Here is an 8510-nt window from a genome sequence, read left to right on the forward strand (position 1 = left end):
TAGGTCCTGGGTTCATTTTATCGATCGAGGGCTAAGGGCCCTCGATCATAGGTTAAGAGCCACTCGATTGAGTCTCATGATCCTCGGTCGGACCTCTCGGTCCTAGCTAAAAAGTCTTGGTCTGGTACTAAGGACTCATGGTCCTGGACTAGAATTCTCGGTCCTAGGTGGAAGTCATCGGCTTTGGGTTCAAGAGTTCTTGGTCGCGTTCGAGACTACTCGATCGAATTTAAAAATTCTAAGTCAGACATCTCGGTCTTAGCTGAAGAACATCGGTCGGACCTCTCAATCCTAGCTAAAAAACCTCGGTCGGACCTATCGGTCCAATGTTAGGTTTCTTGATCGGACCTCTCGGTCCGTTAAAAACATCAAAATTGTAGGTTTTTATAATTTTGATGGATGTTTGGATTCCTCGATCCAAGGGCATGTGTAGCTTCACAAAGCTCATAGGAACATTTAGAACATGATGATCAATTTTCAAAATAGTTTGTAAAAAATTGTGTTTTGGTTTTAAAGTTATTTTGAAGTGTAAGGGGACGAGCCAAATAGCTTCCTTATACTTCATATATTTGATTGATATCAAAACAAGAATACTGACGGTTCGTTTGGAACAATTCAAGAACTCAAAATTTTCAATTATTTTAACAAATTTGATATTGATCAAACATGATCGGGATGGATCAAACATGATCCAAACTGTTTCTCAACATTAGTATAAACATGTTGAGATACTTTATAGGCAGGTGTTCTTAAGGATTAGCCCAAGAACATCAAACCCGATTTTTGGATTTTTAAATTCAAATTTGGGTTTTTATGTTTAAGGTTGATTGATTGATTCTAACCTAAACAGAAAGCTTGGAAATGATCTTAGGATTAATTTTCAATCCTAAAATCTAACAACTAGACAATATACAAACTTATGAAAACTGAAATATACAAATTTAAATTTCATATTGGAAGTATGAGTTAAATAATGATTAGAAGCATACCAAGGATTTAAGAACACTCTTTAGACCTTAGGGAAGCTTTTGGTATGCCTAGATCCAAGCTTTAAAGCCTTTTACGAAAATTTCAAAAAATCAGAAGCTTTAAGCTTTATTGACGGATTTTCGAAATTCTTTGATTCGAGGCTTGAGATGTTATCTTTTAGCTTTGGAATTATTGAGGAAGGCTATTTATAGCCTCCTAGAGTCGGCTAATCCATCCAAGTGGATTGAATCAGCCAAAATTCATTAATGGTGTTTTGAGTATTATTAGATCAATTACCGGAATAAGTAGTGATTGTAATTAGGATTATAAGGGAAATGATCACCGTGGTAGGGTGACCATTTCACCTTTCAAGTTAGTCAAAATAGTTGAATGTGGAGAAAGTTTCATCTTTGAAAAATCAAAGTTGGATCTATTCTTATCCTTCTGACGATCGTGTTGGAGAAGACGACCGCGGGTTGAAACAATGTCGTTTCGAGGCCATTTAGTGAACGCAGCGATAACGTTCCATTAGTGATCTGGGCATTTTGAACAATAACATTAATCTTTGCTTTACAATTTGTCTTCGTTATTGGTCTAGGCTGATGAAACTTATTTTTGGCCTTCGATTCTTTTATAAAACTCTTGGCACAACCAATGTTGAAGTATTTCATCTTACCATCTACATTTTTGCTACCTAACTTGGTAATGCCGAATCCAGTTAAGTGAACATATGATGTGTAGAATTCAAGAAGTTTTTCTTCAGAGGAAAATGTCATTCCAACACTGGGAATGTGACTGCAAAAATTAAGTGTAACCATAAGAGATATGTCCCGAAACAACCCTTTTGGCCCCCGAAACAACACTTTTGGGTCCCGAAACCACACTTTTAGGACCCAAAATAACACTTTTGGGTCCAGAAACCATAATTTCGTATCCTGAAATGGTGGTTTCAGGACCTAAAAGGGTGGTTTCAGGACAATAAACCACGTTTCAAGATAAGAAACCACGGTTTCAAGACAAGAAACCACGGTCCCGAAACCACACTTTCGGGACCCGAAACAACACTTTCGGGTCCCGAAACCATAATTTCTTATTCTGAAAGGGTGGTTTCAGGACCTAAAAGGGTGGTTTCAGGACAATAAACCACGGTTTCAAGACAAGAAACCACGATTTCAAGACAAGAAACCACGGTTTTAGGAAAAGAGACCACGGTTTCGGGATAAGAAACATTCATATTGTGTCCCGAAAACACCCTTTTAGGTCCTGAAACCACCATTTCGAGTCCTGAAACCACCCTTTCGGGTTCTTAAAAGGTGGTTTTGGGACAATAAACCACGTTTCGGGACAAGAAACCACGGTTTCAAGACAAGAGACCACGGTTTCGAGACAAGAAACATTCATATTGTGTCCTGAAAACACCCTTTCAGGACAAGAAAGCACGGTTTCGAGACAAGAAACATTCATAATGTGTCCCGAAAACACTCTTTCGGGTCACAAAACGACCCTCATGGGTTCCGATATCAACTTTTTTTAACCATAAACAATCAGGTCCTGAAACCATAATTTCGGGACAAAAAACCACCCTTTTAGGTCCCGAAATTATGTTTTTAGGATAAGAAACCATCTTTTCGGGTTCAATAGGAGTGGATTTGTTCAGGTTCAGTTCTTCATCTACTGTGTTGTTCAAGTTCGGTGCTTCGATAGTGCTGATTTCTTGAAAGTTCAAACAGTTCTAAAATAAATCATACAAAAACGAACTGAATTAAATCCATAAACCCTAAATAACTAGATCTGTAAATGAATAAATTTGTAAAATATAAACCCTAGATCTATAAAAATTAAAAACAAATAATCTAGATCCTTAAAACGATACCATGGAGAAAGTTTTAGGGAGAGAAATAAAGTAATCGGATAAGAGAAATAAATGCAGCTAGAGAAAAAAAATAAATGACGTCGGAGAAGTTTCAGAAAGAGAAAGAAATACAGTCGGAGAAGAGAAATAAATGTAGCCAAAACTAAATGAAGCCCTATTGGTGATTTTTTTATTTTTTTTTCTCTCTCCTACCCACGTGGATTCGTGGTTTTACTTTCGCTGAACCTTTGTTAAATTTATCATTTCTCAAAAAAATAATAAACAGATTAAACTTACATGTAAAAAAACCTCAAATGGTTAAATGTATAATAGTTAACTCAACTCAAAATTCGCTCTATTTAATAAAATCGCTCCAAATTCAAACTCTAATAATAATAATAATAATAATAATAATAATAATAATAATAATAATAATAATAATAATAATAATAATAATAATAATAGTAATAGTAAGGTTTAAACTAACATTTTTAAGATTTACTACACAATCAATTCAAAATTATCCATATTCTCTCATAAATAATACATATTCTTTTCAAATAATTATTCATTTCTCTTTCTTACAAACTATATATATATATATAATAATAATATATTACTTTTTATATTTTTTTCTCATTATTTATATATATATATATATATATAAATTTTTATTTTTCTTAAATATATTTTATCTCTTAATAATAATAATAATAAATAGTTATTATTTTTTATTTTATAAATTAAGTATATTTATAAAAAAATTTTATCTATACTCTCTTAAAATAATTATTCATTTCTCTCTTTTAATTATTTTTTTATTTTTTTATTTTCTCAATCCTACAAAAATATATATATATATATATATATATATATATATATTAATAATATATTACTTTTTATATTTTATCTCTTATTATTTATATATATATATATATAAACTTTTATTTCTCTTAAATAAATTTATCTTTTAATAATAAAAAAGAATATATAATAAAATAAAATAAAAATTAATTAAGAGATATAAAAAATTAAATATAATATATATATATATATATATATATATATATAATAAGAGAAAATATTTACATAAATTAAGAAAAATTAGTTATTGTTATTGATTTTATAATGTTAAGTGTATTTATTAAAACTATATATATATATATATATATATATAAATAATATAAAAAAAAGTTCTTATAAATTCAATTATATATAATATTATATTATTTTTCATCAAATACATTTTACCTTTTATTATATATATATATATATAATTAGTTAATCCATATAAAAATTAATTAATTAATAATAAATAAATATATATATATATATAATTATCTAGTAATTAAAGTATTCACAATTCATGTTTAAGACTAGGGTTCGAATCCCAGCAAATGTGAATTTAAAAGCGAGTATTATAAATATTTGAGAGATGGTGACACATTTTTTAACCGTGGATAAGAGGTGAGTCACAAGATAAGGATTGATGGTTGGTTTGACGAGGTCTTTAAGATTAAGATTAAGAGATGAGATTCAATCGGGTAGTTTGTCGGTAGAGGGAGACATATGAAAAAGTGCGAGTCACAATAAATCGACTAAGATTGGTAGGTGGTTTGTCTAATGATAAAAAAATGCATATGAAAACGTGTGAGTCACAAGATGAGGATTGATGGTTGGGTTGAGGAGGGATAAGAGGTGTGTGAGGTAATAAGATGAGATTCAATTGAGATTTAGTGTGGGTGGTTTGCCTCATGAGATTCGATTGTGATTTAGTGAGTGGTTTGCCAAAATGAGGATAAATTTAGTGTAGGATCGAAGGTAAGATTTGTTAGAGATCTAATTTTTAAATTAAAATAAATCAACTCAAATACAAAATTCAATATTATAATGAAAAACAAATAAACAAATTAAATATTGTATGCTTCGAAGCCTTTTGATGATCATAATTTTGTTGGGAATAAATAAAAATATTAACATTTATGATAATAAATAAATTCTTCAATTTTTTTTTTTGGAAAAACAGTTTAACACTATTTCAATAAAAACCCAAAAAGTGGGAGGGTCAACAATCAAAACTAAACAAACCCTAATTTTGATTGTAAAATGAAAATAAATGACCCAAAAGTTTCTAAATGGTAGTAGTCAAATCACATTACACGATTACACTAAACAAATACATATATCTATCACAATATGTATTGTCTTCATGTCCGTCTTTTTGACCATATTGTCTTCTTTCACGTCCCATTTCTCTCTCATTCTTCATTAAGAGAGATTGAATTGATGATGCATGTATGCTCCCATTGTTTAATCTTTCTCTGTATGAATCCGTACAAATATGATAAAATGTATTCTTCTTCAAGATTTTAGGGCTTTTGTCACTGATTTTCTCTATTTCAATTTTACTTGTTTGAGAATTAACAGTCTCAGTTTCCTCTTTGTTTTTCTCCTCTTCTAAATATTTGCTTTCATCTTCTACATCTTCATCCTTATTGTCTTTAGGTTTATCTTCTACAACATCCCATTTTTCATAAATTTTATTAATTTTCTCTACTATAAATTATCCATTTTCATTTGAACCAAATCAACCTTAGAACTCGTTTGATCAGATCAGATCTTCTGCTACCGAATGGGGTGTTCCTCTGTTGCGGACCAATCAAAACTCAACATTATTATTATATTAATAAATTAAAACTGGGTTAAAAGGAAGAAAGAGAACCCGGAACCCGTATTTTATTCCGGGTTCAGCAGAAACGGAAATGAGTGAAGCTTCATTCGCTTCACTCTGTTTTACATGACCATTGAAGAGACAGTCTACACTGTTTTACATAAAGTTGTCCATGTAAAACTGATTGATATATATTCACTGTTGAGTGAAGCAAACTTCAACTGACTTTGATTTATAAATCATGTTAAAAATTTATTTATGATGTATTTAAATAATTAAATAATAATTCATATAATTTTATTTATGATATATATAAAATAATAATTATGAATTAATATAATTTTATTTAAAGATCAGTTTAAAATAATAATCATAAATTATGTGATTTAAGATATTTAAATTAATTTTTATGAATGATTATAATTATATGTTATAATTGTGATATATTCAAATGAATTTGTACAAATTATTTCATAATATATATATTTATATATTTAATATGCACAAATTTCTTTATAATGTATTGAAATATATTTTGACAAATTATTTAAAATTTTATATAATTATATATTAAATATATACATATAAAAACATATTTTTAATTATTTTTGAAAGATATTTAAATTATTTTGTAAATATATTTAAATGAATTTGTAAAAAAAAAATATTTAATTTTTTTTTTGTAATATATTTAAAAAATTAAAATATTTTAAAATTTATTTTTAAGATGTTTAAAAAATATATTTAAATTATTTTATATTGTATATAATTATATATTAAATATATATAAATGTTCATGTAAAACCAATGTTATGTAAAAACATTTGTACTTTCATGTAAAAGCATTTATGCCTTCATGTAAATCTGCAAAAGAATAAAAAAAAAAACAAGCGCTATCAGGTGAAGTTTGCTTTACCTAGTAGCGCTTGTTTTTATTTTTTAAATACCTAGTGAAATTTACTTCACTTCTATCAGTGCTGTAAATATTGAGTGAAGCAAGCTTCACCTGTTAATGCTTGTTTCACTCATTTGAGCGCTGTAATACCCAGGTGAAGCTAGCTTCACCTGGTAGCGCTAATTTTTTTTTATTATTTTGCAGAGTTACATGAAGGTATAAATGCTTTTACATGAACATATAAATGTTTTTTTACATAAATGTGTTAATAGTTTTACATGAACATTTATATATATTTAATATATAATTATATAAAATATAAAATAATTTAAATAATTTTTTTAAATATCTTATAAATAAATTTAAAAATATTTTGTTTTACAAATTTATTTAAATATATTTAAAAATAATTTGAACATATTGTTATATATATATATATTTAATATATAATCATATAAAATAATTTAAATAAAATAATTTAAATATCTTACAAATGTTAATATCAAGTGAAGTTTGTTTCACTTCTATCAGCGCTGTAAATATTGAGTGAAGCAAGCTTCACCTGGTAGTGCTTGTTTCACTCATATGAGCGCTGTAAATACCCAGGTGAAGCTAGCTTCACATGGTAGCGCTTGTTTTTTTTTTTCAGACTTACATGAAGAAATAAATGCTTTTACATTAACGTATAAATGTTTTTACATAAATGTGTTATTGGTTTTACATGAACATTTACATATATTTAATATATAATTATATAAAATATAAAATAATTTAAATATTTTTTTAAAAAATATCTTACAAATAAATTTTAAAATATTTTCTTTACAAATTTATTTAAATATATTAAAAAAAAAACTTTGAACATGTTATATATATATATATATATATATTTAATATATAATCATATAAAATAATTAAAGTAAATTCATTTAAATATCTTACAAATTTAATATCAAGTGAAGTTTGATTCACTTCTATCCGCGCTGTAAATATTGAGTGAAGCAATCTTCACCTGGTAGTGCTTGTTTCACTCATTTGAGAGCTGTAAATCCCCAAGCTTCACCTGGTAGTGCTTGTTTTTTTTTATTCGTTTGCAGACTTGCATTAAGGCATAAATGCTTTTACATTAACGTATAAATATTTTTACATAAATGTGTTAGTGGTTTTACATAAACATTTATATATATTTAATATATAATTATATAAAATAATTTAAATATTTTTTTTAAAAGTATCTTAAAAATAAATTTTAAAATATTTTGTTTTACAAATCTATTTAAATATATTACAAAAAAAATTTGAAAATTTTGTTTTATATATATATATATATTTAATATATAATCATATAAAATAATTAAAGCAAATTCATTTAAATATTTTACAAATTTAATATCTAGTGAAGTTTATCACTGCTGTAAATATAAAGTGAAACAAGCTTCACCTGGTAATGTTTGTTTCACTCATTTGAACGTTGTAAATATCCAGGTGAAGCAAACTTCACCTGATAGCGCTTGTTTTTCTTATTCTTTTGCAGACTTACATGAAGGCATAAATGCTTTTACATGAACATATAAATGTTTTTACATAAATGTGTTAATGGTTTTACAAGAACATTTATATATATTTAATATATAATTATATAAAATAATTTAAATAATTTTTTTTAAATATCTTAAAAATAAATTTAAAAATATTTTGTTTTACAAATTTATTTAAGTATATTAAATTTTTTTTGAACATATTGTTATATATATATTTAATATATAATCATATAAAATAATTATAAAAAATTAATTTAAATATCTTACAAATGTAAATATCAAGTGAAGTATGCTTCACTTCTATCAGCGTTGTAAATATTGAGTGAAGCAAGCTTCACCTGGTAGTGCCATTTTCACTCATTTGAGCGCTGTAAATACCCAGGTGAAGTTAGCTTCACCTGGTAGCGGTTGTTTTTTTTTTATATTTTTTGCAGACTTACATGAAGGCATAAATGCTTTTACATTAACGTATAAATGTTTTTACATAAATGTGTTAGTGGTTTTACATGAACATTTACATATATTTAATATATAATTTTATAAAATATAAAATAATTTAAATATTTTTTTAAAAAATATCTT

This window comes from Impatiens glandulifera, chromosome 1, assembly GCF_907164915.1.
Source record: "Impatiens glandulifera chromosome 1, dImpGla2.1, whole genome shotgun sequence".
Lineage (NCBI taxonomy): Eukaryota > Viridiplantae > Streptophyta > Magnoliopsida > Ericales > Balsaminaceae > Impatiens > Impatiens glandulifera.